The 13936-nt window shown below is 42.2% G+C and overlaps 2 protein-coding genes across 2 annotated transcripts in view; both read left to right on the plus strand.

Annotated features, from left to right (window-relative positions):
* The window catches only part of AGTR1 (angiotensin II receptor type 1), a 53342-nt gene extending 48308 nt beyond the window's left edge, over positions 1-5034 (plus strand). Inside the window, exon 3 of the mRNA XM_079978199.1 lies at positions 128-5034. The gene's annotated coding sequence lies outside the window, so the exon portion shown is untranslated. The remainder of the gene's footprint in view (positions 1-127) is intronic.
* LOC307217082 (carboxypeptidase B-like) overlaps positions 3945-13936 on the plus strand; it is a 55564-nt gene continuing 45572 nt past the window's right edge. The window contains exon 1 of the mRNA XM_079978140.1: positions 3945-4045. The gene's annotated coding sequence lies outside the window, so the exon portion shown is untranslated. The remainder of the gene's footprint in view (positions 4046-13936) is intronic.

Genomic DNA, 13936 nt, shown 5'->3' on the forward strand with positions numbered 1-13936 from the left:
CGGAAGTGTCTCCGGACAGCGCTGGCCCCTGGCCTCTTAAGTGAGATGGGCGCACAACCCCAGAGTCTGTCAAGACTGGCCCGTACGGGCAGGGGTACCTTTACCTTTACCTTTATGATTATGGCAGGGACGTGGGTGGCACTGTGGGTTAAACCACAGAGCCTAGGCTTGCCGATAGGAAGGTCAGTGGTTCGAATCCCTGTGACGGGGTGAGCTCCCATTGCTCGGTCCCTGCTCCTGCCAACCTAGCTGTTCAAAAGCACGTCAAAAGTGCAAGTAGTACCAGCGGGAAGGTAAGTGGCGTCTCTGTGTGCTGCTCTGGTTCACCAGAAGCAGCTTAGTCATACTGGCGACATGTACGCCGGCTCCCTTGGCCAATAAAGCGAGATGAGCACTGCAACCCCAGAGTCGGCCACGACTGGACCTAATGGTCAGGGGTCCCTTTGCCTTTACATATGATTATGGCAACGGTGGTGGGATCCCATTGCCGTCCTCTCCTCAAAACCATGCACACTCTCGTGCTTTTAAGTAGCAGTGGGTGGAGCTCTTGTTGTGGCTACCACAATACTTCCCCACCACTGCTGCTGCTTTAATCAAAGGACTAGAGGAAATATGGATGGGCAAAAGAAGAGAAAAAGCCCACCATAGCTACCTCCAACACAGGCAGCAGTATTGCAGAGTTTTATGGCTTAAGAGAGAGAGCTCCCACTGCTAAGGAAAATGCTCTTGCCCCAAACTAAACTAGCAAACCAGTTCAACCCAAAATGGTCCCCTGCCCACTCAATTTCAGAGGGAGTGTAGTACTTCAGGGGGAAACACAGAAACCTGGGGGGGGTGTTGCCAGCCCTTGTTCGCACTACTGAATTTCATCATGCAGTTAGTACACAGGACTAGAAGGCAGAGGAGGTTGGATCAAACTGGGCAGCAGATGTCATGAGATGGTAACCATCTCTGTGATCACAGTTCTTCAGGAAAGTGTGACTGACCACAGCAATGGCTGCTATATAGGACAGTGAATGCATGAGAAGGCATAGCTCATGTGCATAGCTCATTAGCTACCACCACAATGGCAATGCTCATGAACACTTTTCTTCTCAATTTCATGTTCCCGTCACGTCAGAGTTAATGGATGGCTCATTTGCCAAGAATGCAGAAAAGGTTTTCCCCAGTCTGGGCTGGATCCAGACTCTCCCACTGGAGGAAGGCAGGAGGTAGCTTTTGCTGATACTGTGCCAGCTGAAAAGCTATTCTAGAAGGCCGGTGACCCCCTGGAACAACATGGAAGATGGTGCTGGGGAGAAGAGATTGGCAAAAAATCTCCTCAGTCCTTTCCTCTGCTGGATCTCTGTCCCTTCCAAAATGCAATGACTCCTTCGGTTCAGCTAAGGGCAGGTCTGGATCCAACCCAAATAAAGCTTTTCTTTTCTGCTGGCAGAATTCTTTTTAAATGATGGCTTGCTGAAGTTGTAAATAAAGGTATTTATTTCTATTTATTGTATAATAAAGCTTCATCTGACTCGGAGCATCATTTTCTCTAATCTTGGATTCAATGTTCTTTATCATAAATATATATTGATAGAATAGACTGAATTACTAAAGGATGGCACTTGGTGTTACAGGAAACACTATGCCTCAATGAATATATATATTTTTATTAACATTGTGCTAGTGATTCCACAACATTGCTTGGAGACACTGAAATTAGTAATCGCCTAAAGCTGTATATGAGTTTCTAGTGGGCTTTACATTTACTTTAATATCTTCCTCTACACATTTTGTATATAGGAACTGTCATCATTCAAGGAACCCAAAGTTAAATTTCATGTTCTATAAATGTGACACCAAAATGGTAACACCTGTAGTTTCTTTTATCTTGTGGTGTTATTTTGTTGTATTTAGTGTAAAAAGTGTTACTACAAAACTGTCTATCATATACATTTTATGGGTAGAAGCCAACTAAATCATATTTAGAGTACACCCATTAAAATCAATGGTCTTAGGTGACTTCAACTCCCATTTATTTAAATGGGTTTACTGTAAGTGTGACTAACATGGATTATCACCCTATATTGATACAAGCTGTGAAATATATTGTTCATGTGATGTATTGAAATTTCAAAGCATAATCATGACTGCTTTTCTAGCTGTATTATTATGGAACATGTAGTAGTAAGCTACTCAAAAATTCCATGATACTTGTGGAAAATTGCAAATGTTTAGTCTACGCTCATCTATCCTCCTTCGGAAACCCAACAAAGAAGAGCAATCCCAATTCCAGGAACCACGTTCACTTCAATGGATGTTCTCTACTTGGTGGCTTACTCATTGACTTCAGTGGAGGCCTGGAGCTCTACTGCACCCCCTCTACTAAAGTGAATGGGACAGCTCTTCTATGCAGCTGCCAGAGTCACTGTGCACATAAGGGATCACTTGGTCACTTTGTTTTCTTGTCTCTAGAATGTCCCTTGTTTAGTTGAGTTTGTTGCCATTCAACATTGAATTAATAAGCGCAGTGAAAAAGAATTTAGGGGTGCCCAAACACAGCAAATTCACACAGAGAAAGTAGTCAAAAACTTCTGAAGTATACTCCTTGCTAACTCAAATTAGTGATAAAGGCCACAAGCCATGAAAATCATAGGTTTGAAAATTGAAACATTTTAAATTGCACATTCGTGTCTTTGTTTGGCGCTAAAGCACTGTATTGACCCTGATGCTTTAATATACATTTCTTTACACTTCTTCGAACAACAGTGAACAATCACAACTGAATTTCAGCATTAAGCAAAGTGAACCAAATGCAAAATATCTTCAGTGGCGTATTTTCTGCAAATGCAACTCATAAGTTATGTCATCGCTTTAACTGTTGTCTACTTGTATGAGAATAGCTACTGAACCGTGTGTGTTTCTTGATGATATGTTCTATGTGTGGTATCAGTTGTCATGTGTTGAGTGGTTCTGATGGTATTATCCATAGAAAGTAAATAGTGCACATAGAAACCATGTGTAGCAATACATTTAAAATATTTATTTCCTGCTGCAAATAAGTGAGCAGCACTGGTGTTTTCATTTAAAGTTAAGAAAAGTGAAAAGAAACTTGGGGAGTGTTCAAATGAAAAGTTCCTTCCTGCACTTCTGTTATCAACTAAGGTTATTAATTATTTTACATATTGTAAGTCTCAAATATACATCCAGGATATCTGATTTAGTCAGTCAGAGTAGACCCATTCAAAATGATAGACTGACACAGAAGGACTGCCATTTCTAAGAATGAGCCTGTCTTTTTTAAAAGTACTTCTTTTTAAAGGAATTAACCATTAAAATGCACAATTTATTGGGGGCAGCTTTTTAATCCAGCCAAAAATTTTAAATATAGCTACTGATTGATTAAATCAGGGATTTGGAACCTTTGTCCCTGGACTACAACTCCCATCATCCCTAGCAATGGTCAGGGATGATGGGAGTTATAGTTCAGGAACATATGGAGGGCCAAAGGTTCACCATACCAGGATTAAATGTTGCAGCTCTATTGAAAGAAATTAAAAACTGATTTCAATTAAAGTTCCCATCCATATTTTGGTTCATGGGCATCTTCTACTAAGCCAGATGGAGTCCCCAAATTCTGTTCTAGAGGTCCCCAAACTGCTGGGGATCAGGGGGGAATTTGATGCAGTTCACATTTATAGGCAAACTTATCTTATTTGCACTTCTGAAATAATACATGGACCAAAACACAGCTATCCTCCAAAATGCACACTTCTCTGAATTTTGCAACGCATTTCTCCAGCCAGGAGAAAAATTCATATACTGGGATAAAGTGTGTATAAAATGCATATTTTAGTGAAACTAACATCTAAAAATGCATTATCTATGGGAAATTGCATCCAAAAATGTACCTAATGGGAGAAATTTGCACTAAAATGCTGCTGGTTTTTTTTTTTAGGCAGACTTGTATCTTTTAAAAAACAAATTCGCAAAACCATGTGTATATGAGGAGAACTGAAGTGGCCAGCCACTGTGAGAACAGGATGCTGGGATGCTGTACTGGGTGAGCCATTGGCCTGATCCAGCAGGCCCATTTTATGTTTTTATTATTGGAAAAATTAGAAACGGATTTTTTTAAAAAAAACCAAAAACCTGCAATTTGCAAATTTTCCAATCCTTACCCACAACCCCCTAGAGCTGATTTTGGGGGTGCACCAAGGCTGGAAGGGACAGAAGAGGGAGAGGAAGTTCTGCTACATGCACTGCAGCATCAGATGAGACCCTATATTATGGCACATTCTTTTAGCTCTGTCCTCTTTCTTTCTGACAAAGCGCAAATATTTTCTGTTTTAGTGGATTTCACCAAAATGAAGAGGATAGGGGAAGTTCATTTTTATGCAGAGCTTCAGGTATCAAAGTGTACACCTTAAATATTCAGTTTACAGCCACAGGGTTTCTTCCAGCTGCATCTTGCAGCTGACAACATGCCTCCTAACAGAGGAGGTAAGAAATTTCCAGCTCTTCCTCCTTGCCCTGCAGCCCCTGGGCCCCCTCCCCAAACTACTATGGAGGGTCTCTGGAGTAGAAGAGCATGCAGGAGGACTGCAGTGAGGAAGTGGAAACTGCTGGAAATTGCTTCTCTCCCCATCTTTGATCTTCAGTTGAGCGATGCCATAAGAACAAGTAGAGAAATATTAACCAAGATTGAAAAGGCCCAAATCTTTTCCTAAAGTGAATATGTTCGCTGCACTAGTTGATTTTTTCCTTCTACCGCAAAAGCTATAAGAGAGTTAAATTGAACACACCATTATTTTTACAGTAGAGGGTATATTGCCGCTTTATTTTTCAAACTCCTAGAATGTAGCTCTTCACTGTGAAAATATAAACCACCAATGAAAGCCAGCTGTTCCCACTACAGATCTGTAAGCAGACTGAGAGAGAATGGACATTGCTTGCATACTACTCTTTAGTGATATGGTGTGAGCATCATTTCATACTTTTTATATGAATTGTGAATTTTATCGAAATAAACACTGCTTATTTTGAAACTGAGCAAGTCTCGTCAAAGGAACTGTTATTATTTCTGTTAACTGCAAGTGACCCAATAGTGTGGCATTGTACATAGTATTTACAAAACAATAGGCCATTTTGCTGCTTCATCTCTGCTCTATCCATTGGTGGTCTTAGAAGTGTTCGTGTCAGATGCAAAAAGTCAAAATAGCATCCTTTTGTCTGGATTCATGCAGCTTTCTTTGTTACTTACACACACACACACACAAACACACACACATCAGTGGGAGGGCTATATGTGTGAATACTATGATTTGCATGAACAGAAAATCTGCATACATTTATATCTCTATCTCTATCTCCACATCCTTCTTATTGGCTCCCTGAGAATGGTACTTAGATACAACCAGCTGCTTACCATTCCAATGACACATCTTGAACAGAGTGTATTGGTGTTGTGCAGAAGACATTCCCAAATCTGCTTCAGGAAATGTCTCGTTTGGAGAGTGTTGGGATCACGTCTAATGACTCCTACATATATGACTGGGTGTGAAACCTGTGGTCCTCCAGATCTTGTTGAACTACAGATCCCTGACTGCTAGCCAAACTGATGGGTGTTGGAATCCAGTAACACATTCTCCATCTCCTATTTCAACTGTTAAGGATTTCTTAAGGCAGAGACTGCCAAACATTTTGGGCCCAGAGAAACTGTTGTAGGCATTAAACAAACCGCAACTGCCACTTACCCTGTGGGCTACAAGGGAATGCTTCTTCCAAGGTAAGACCTTTATGAGCACATGTGAGGGACGCGGGTAGCGCTGTGGGTTAAACCACAGAGCCTAGGACTTGCCGATCAGAAGGTCGGCAGTTCAAATCCCCGCGACGGGGTGAGCTCCCGTTGCTCGGTCCCTGCTCCTGCCAACCTAGCAGTTCGAAAGCACGTCAAGTGCAAGTAGATAAATAGGTACCGCTCCGGTGGGAAGGTAAACGGCGTTTCCGTGCGCTGCTCTGGTTTGCCAGAAGCGGCTTAGTCATGCTGGCCACATGACCCGGAAGCTGTACGTCGGCTCCCTCGGCCAATAAAGTGAGATGAGTGCCACAACCCCAGAGTCGGTCACGACTGGACCTAATGGTCAGGGGTCCCTTTACGTGGGCACCACGGTGGCATCCCCTACATTCCGGACATTCCTTGAGAACACAGAGTTTGGGGGGGAATGGGGGAAATGCACCATCTAATCAGAAAATTCAGGGTTCGAGTGGTGATTTGTTCTGGATCCTTAGTGTGGGCAATTTCTAAAATGAAACATGGCAAAAGGGAGCTTATTTCTGTAATCATTTGGCAGCTCTTCATGCCAGGTTGTTTTTTTTAAAAAAAATAATCCATTATTTCTTTTGCTGTGTGTTCTCCTTAGAATGCACCACACAATTCCTGACTGCAGGCTTCAAGGGAGTTCATCCTCAGAGTTATGAACTTGGGAGTGCTGGGGGCTGTGGGAATCTTTGTTTTTCAGACAGGAAAGTGAGCATCCATCAGGAACAATGCCATGTCAAGGGCCTGCTCCTCCCATGTCAGGCAGGAGTCTAACAAATCCTCAACCCCTTTTCGCAGAAGGACCTCCCTAGGGCCTTTCTAGCCTGAGAATACATTCCTTCCTGAGGCACACTTTTCGTAGCTGCTCCCATTGGTCACAGGCACAGATAGAGACTGCCTGGAAACTTTTTTAAAGCAGAGAAAGAGAAAGGTTGATCATAATAGCTTTAAAACTTTTTTTTTTATTGGCACTTAAGCATATTTTTCCCTGATTGAAGCAGAATTCATGAAACAATTACAAGTCCATGACAAAGCCTGCTAATGATTAGCCTTCAAGAGCTGCTGTTGTTTTCTGACAGTTCAGAAGCTGTTTTTGTTTATTTCAGGGAAAGGAAGCATCAAATCTTTTATGGACTATCCAAAATGAAGAGACAGAATAGTGGCTGCTAATTATCCATTGCCATCATTTCACTAAAGCTCCCACTGCAGAACAGAAGACTTACGTAACAATTTAGAATTCTAATTAATTCTTGTCAGCAAGGAAGGCTTCTTTGAAGTAATAACATGCACTTTACTGCTCGGCGATGGTATTATGTCACACAAAGGTGGCAAACATATAACCCAATTATAGGGAAACGATTATAACGTGCAGCAGATGTGAAACAATTTTTATTAACTAAGGCCAAAGGAAATTATGACAAAGAGAAAAATATGAAGAAGGCAAAGGGCAGTAGAATCACAGAGTCTGTTTCACGTTAGTTTTTTTGTGGTTATCTGCAGATCCCATTGCTCCTGATCTACCATCATTTTTCATTATAGAAATGAATTGCACATAGAGGTTGAAGCCCATTAATTCAAATTTATTCAAATTTTAGAGAACTCTGGGAGATTACAAGCTTTGTGCAAGGCAGTTCATACAACCACTCCAAAAACATTCAGAGAACATCTGTGAGGTGGGGATGGGGTATCACAGGATCATGTGGATTAGCCCTGCCCCCATTCAACATACGTTCATCATGCCTGAGAAGGGGCTCCATGTATGTAGCAACATACACCCATGGATATCCTCCATTTAAGCCCTCTGAAACCAGGCATGAACTGTGTGTATGTCTATGACTGCACGTCAATCCTATATTGTGGTCAGCAAATTCCTCCTCCTCCTCCTCCTCCTCTTCTTCTTCTTCTTCTTTTGCAATCACTCATAGCTGAGTAAGATTGTCTTCCATAAACCCAGTTTTAACAGTGGTTCTGTAAGTGACTGTGTGGAGGCCAATTCTGGATCCACACATCCTTCCACAGTGGGGACATAGGTTTCCAGGTGGGAGTTGATCATGGTGAAAGTTTGCCAATGGTGCAAACTTTTGGGATGGGTTTTTGGAAGACCCCTGTGCATGAATTTGTTTTATGTGTGTAGATCAGTGCACGCTGACCAGCACACAGTCAGGCTCTATTCTGATGGCATGAGTATCACGATGACCGGCAGATTCTTATATCCTGCAGCCTTCATCCACCTTCACAGCCATTGTAATATACCCCTTATTCTCATCCACCTGTTCTGCCATTGAGGACTTTCTTGAGATCATTGAGATCATTCTTTGTTTAGCTCCTCCCCTTTGACCTTACCGCCTTGCGTGACCCTGCTGGGAGTACAAGACTCCCAACAGCTTCGCTCACAAGGGTCATAGGAACATGCAAGCCCACTCACCACGACAAGGTGATGATCCAGCAAGTGAGGGTAGGCAAATAACTGGAGTCCATATACAGTGGTACCTCGCGTTAAGAACTTAATTCGTTCTGGAGGTCCGTTCTTAACCTGAAGCACCACTTTAGCTAATGGGGCACCGGAGCACGATTTCTGTTCTCATCCTGAAGCAAAGTTCTTAACCTGAGGTACTATTTCTGGGTTAGCGGAGTCTGTAACCTGAAGCGTCTGTAACCTGAAGCGTCCGTAACCCGAGGTACCACTGTAATGAGGCAGCAAAATATTATATTTTTATACTGAAAGTTTAGTTCTTTTTGCAGGTTTAGGATCACAAAGGAAGCACTACAAAGAAATCTTGATACTTAGAAGAGCTGAATACACAAGCAGAGGAAAACTCAGACTGTCAGAAGAAGAGTCACAAATGGGACACCTGAGAAAATTTGGGCATACTCTATGGTACAAACACCAGCTTGTATAGCAGGCAGTGAGTGAGCTGTCACTGAATTAAAAGAAAAAAGTGAAGGGTAAAAAAAAGATCTGTGTGGCAGTGGTACACACACAGCAAACATTTTGACTGCATTTTTATTGGAGAATAAATTTTACTGGGAGAAGATAGAAGACAGCAGTGAAGGTCCACCTTGAGAAAGGTTGGTGGCAAAGAACCTAATTAAAGCATTTACTATGAGTCTGGATAGAAGATGCCTTGCAATTTTTGCCATTGATCATAGGTCATAGATAAGGGCAAACCAAAAAGTTTTATTTTTTTAATTCTGTAGACCTCACACAACTGCAGTCAGGTTCTTCATGATCCACAACTTGGTAACGGCAATTCTTGGTAATAATTTTTTTGCGGTGCAGAACCAGGTTAAATGGTTTTGGGGAAGTCAGGTACCCATTTTCCCCATGCTGCCTCAGTGCTGTCGGCAGAAAGCCAGCTGAGTTGCAGGAACACCTGTCTTGTTGCCGAAATGTGCCATGTGATCGTTCCCTTAAGGTACAATCCTGAAGGCGGTCATTAAAACCAATAGGAGATTTGTCACTGGGTGTAATGGAACATGGATGGCATCTGTAATTTGATGATTTCGGTCCTGCATACAAAAACATCGTACTCTATGAAAAAACAAAAACAAAACATAGCAATACTATGTTTTAGTACTATGATTTTAAGCTCTTTTGATAAGGGGTTGCCATCATACAGTGAATGCACAGCTGCAAAATGAGAATGGACATGCCAGTTCCTGCAGCCCCACGGAACTGGGGAAAATTATGGATTTTGAGTACTTCATTATCTTTCTGTTATGCTGAGAGACAAATTTATATGATACAAGAGTTGGATGCTGAACTGAAGAAGGCATGCAAGCTAATATGGATAATTAGTGCAGCAAGTATTTGTCAATGTAAAATTGCTCAAAGATGCATTATTATGTGAGAACAAAGGTTGCATATGCAATATATGAAGTTCAGTGTATAAGGCGTCCTTCTCCCTATGCATTTTTATTTCTCCCCTTTTTTAAATTAAAAAAATCTCACTTTTCTTTTGACCAGAATTCAAAGAGGCAAAGAGGTAAATTATTTAAAATGATACCAAAACATTTTTTTAAAGGGGGGGGGGAATAAAGAGCAAAAATAACAAACAGCAGCAATAAACCAACCACCTAAAAGAAAATTAGCAAAAAAACAACCAGTAGCAACAGGAGCACAGAACTGAAGATAAAAAGCAGTAGCTACTCGCCATGTGCTGATGTCACTGGAAAGATCCTACTGGAGACATTTAAGCAGAGATTCATCAGTCATCAGTCAGGGATGCTGTAGTTATATTCTGTATTGCAATTATATAATTGTTTTTCATATTCAACTTTGATAGTCAAACAGCAGGAATTGAAACAATTTCTTTTTGGAAGTATCATTTGCATTCTGTACACCTTGGGCTAATCTAGCTCCCACAGCAGGAATGGGAAATTTGTCTCATCTTAATAAGTTTTTGTGCCACCCAGTTGATCAAGGAACGGCCCATACCAAATTAGAAAACCGGCAGGTAAATTGGTGCTCCTATGCTTATCCAACTCTCAGGACATTGTTGGACTGGAAACCACAGTCCTGGTCCAATTATAAGAAATGAACAGGCACCACCATCATCCCAGTTAGCAGTGAGTTAAGTGGCAATAGAATCATACATGGATCCCTGGATCAGAAACTTATGGCAGAAATTCAGCATAGCACTATGGCAATCCTTCCATCATCACATGCTTTTCAGCTTGCCAGGTGGAATGATCCCCCTCCCTCCTGAGCCATTTTTTGAAGAGGCAGGGGCCCACTAATTCTCACAGAAAACACATCAAGCCTATCTCTTCAGTTTCTTTCCCAATACTGCCTAGCTATTGTTCTCCCTCTCACACCCACAACTTGGTGTCATCATCTCCAGCCAGGGATAGAATAGGAAGCTACTGTTGTATGCCAACCCAATCTCTGAGTGGTGCAAGCCATGGTTCAGTTTCTTCAGAATGAGGGACAGTGCAGACTGCGATGTCTTTAGGATATATGGTTGATTTACACATATATACTGTACAACCTGAGCCTGTGGTGGAGGGGCTCACAGCATACCCCAAGAATGTATGCTTCTCCCATCACTTCATTCAAGAATGGGTCTCTCTCTCTGGTTTCCACCTGCTTTGAGCTTCGAGCTTACACACACCTCAACTCAGGCATTTGTTCTTCTAACTACCAGCCAGTTGAAGGAGGGGAAGCCCACCCATTTGTCCTCTGACACAGAGCCACTTCCTTACATGACAAAGCAGATGCTTAGAAGACCTGTCTAGTTAGAAGAAGGAAAAAACTGGCTTAAACATTTACTCTTCTGTAGAAATTGTTTCTTATTGCCCCCTGCTCCAAAGCCATTTAGTCCAACCACAAATGTATTACAGAATATTTTTCTTCTATCTGGAGTTTTGTGTTGAGGTAAACAATTAGCAGCAAACTTGCTGCTAGGTAAAATGGAAAGCATAAAGCTGGTGGTCAACAAAACAGGTTTAAAGACTCTCTCAAGGCAAATCTTTAAAAATGTAGTATAAACACCCAGTTACAGAGCTTCATGCTCCGGCACTGGGGGACGGAGAGCAGGCAGGGGTGTGGCGCACGTCCTGTGGGCATGGCATGCCGCCTGCAGGCACTTGGCGTCCAGCGTGGGCAGGGGGGCAGCTGTGATGGCACCCCACCAGGATTGTGCTGCTGGGGGTTGTGCGCTCCCCCCACACTCCTCTTCCTCTGCCAGTGTAAACACCAACAACTGGGAAAAACTGGCCTGCGAGCGCTGCAATTGAAGAACAGCCTTTACCAAAGGTGCCATGGGCTTTGAAGACCCTCAAACTCAGGACAAAAGGGAGAAATGTGCTAAGAGGAAGGCACTCTTAGCAAACCCTGACCGTGATCAACTCCCGCCCGGAAACCTATGCCCCCACTGTGGAAGGATGTGTGTGTCCAGAACTGGCCTTCACAGTCACTTACAGACTCACTGTTAAAATTGTGTTCATGGAAGACAATCTTACTCGGCTGCAAGTGATCACCAAAGAAGGAGAATGTTATATTTTAAATGTTACTTTATTCAGTCCATAAAGTACTATTGCAGTCTTTTCTTATTTACAGTCCCAGCCCAAACAAGTGTATTTGGAAGGAAGTCCCATTGAATTCAAGTGGACTTCCTTTCAAAGCTCTTCATGTAGAGCTGAAACGCTCCTCTATGAGACAAGATAGAAACTGTGAGTCAGGGAGAAATGCTCAGTGTTTCTTATGTGGATAAAGCAAAACCAGATGCTCTGGTACAAGAACACAGAATTCAAACAGTTGCACGTCCGCCCGTCTCTGGAGTCACCTCTGTTTTACTTGAATTCATGTAAGAGTTCTTTTCTTTTTTTTATTTGATAAGCCAACTCTGCTCTCATCAGCAACCCCAACAAACTGGGATTTGAACATGTGCAACTTACATCAGAGTCTGGCTAGCTGTATTCCCTCCATAGTTTGTCAGTCAGAATGTGTGCACTATCTCATCTCCTAAACACAAGGCTTCATTCAGACTTACAGCCCAATGCTGTGAATAAACATGAGAACTACCTTCCAATTCAATCAACAGTATGTTGGGATGAGCTGTTGTTAAGGTAAATATATTCAAGTCTGGTACAGTCCCTACAACACAACAGGGATTTACTTACTTCTGGGTCACATGAACAGTGTTGTTGATAGCTAGAGTCCCACAAATGCAGTTGAAACCCTATATTCACACCCCAAAGGTGCATTCCTCTACCATCGCCAACAGTGAGAGAAACCCACTTGTTAGTGCCAGGCTATGTTGCAGGACCATGGCCTCTTATTTCAACACAGAGCCCTATGTGTGCTCTCCAATGTATTTGCATTTTCAGAGCTCCCTACACAAAATGGCTTCCCCATTTGCCACAAATTGAGAGGCACTTCCTGCACAACCTTTTGACTTCATGAACCTTTGAAATGGAGAAGTGCTTGCCAGCTGGGGACTTCCCAATTATTGGACTAGGATGTCTCAGTGTAACTTTATCTGAAACACGGTTGTGGGAAGATAACAATAGAAAGCACCCTTCTGTAGAGATATTTCTCCTGCAGTGTTAGCTCTTTAGCTGAAGTCCCAGGGAAAGAAGAAGTAGGTCAGATACCACTTCAGCTTATTTCAAATTACAGAGAAAAGCTGAACTCAAAAGTCAGCCTAAAGAGGCATAAGGGGAATACATATTTAGCAAAATTAATCCCTATAGATTTAAATACAAAATCAGAACATTTTAACTACCAGTTAAATGACCTGTGCTTTGCTCCCCCCCCCTTATAAGGTCAAGAATGTGGCATTTGAAAAACAAGCTATTCAAAATGTGATTAGAGAGAAGAGAGGAAGTCATTATTCCCTTGAGAAATAGTAAAGGATGTAGCTTCATTTTGCCAACCAAATGTTACTTTGAGCTCGTGGCAGTAGGAGGAAGTATTTAATTACAAAGGCAAAGTTGAAGAAATGGGATGGATTTTTTTTTAAAAAAAAAAAAACTATCAGGATGAGCCAGTAAACAAACAAATCTGTGTCTCTCTTTGTGGATCACAGAAGCAATTGGAACAGTTTATTTTGCAAGATTCATGTTTGTCCACATTCTTTCCATCAGGGGTTGGAAAAACTTAGCTCTGCAGATGTTGCTGGACTATGACTCCCATTATCCATGACCATTAGCAAAGCTGGCTGGGGCTGATGGGAGCTGGAGTCCCAAAACATGTTAGCTAGTTAGATCAGCTGATGTTTCATCCATGGGAGCTAATGACTAATAGTTGTTTTGCTGTGTTTTGTTTTGTTTTTCTGAAAGGGCTATCTACCTGCCAGGGTCTGAGGACTAAGGAATGTGTGTACCCGTATTTTTCGCTCTATAACACGCACCAGACCATAACACGCACATAGTTTTTAGAGGAGGAAAACAAGAAAAAAAATATTCTAAACGAAATAGTGGATATATGATTTTTGTGGTTCATGCTGTGGCCACAGACATGTGATCTGACAGTGAGTTTGGAGTAGCCCAATGCAAAAATCCTGAGGATCCATGTGGATCTATGCTTTGTAACTATGGAGGAGGGAAGGAAGGGGAACCATGGATCCTCTGCTCACGACTGCAGCAGATCCCCCCCCCCCCCGCCACCCGCAGGCATTCGCTCCATAA

This window comes from Podarcis cretensis (assembly GCF_951804945.1).
Source record: "Podarcis cretensis genome assembly, chromosome: 5".
NCBI classification, from domain to species: domain Eukaryota; kingdom Metazoa; phylum Chordata; class Lepidosauria; order Squamata; family Lacertidae; genus Podarcis; species Podarcis cretensis.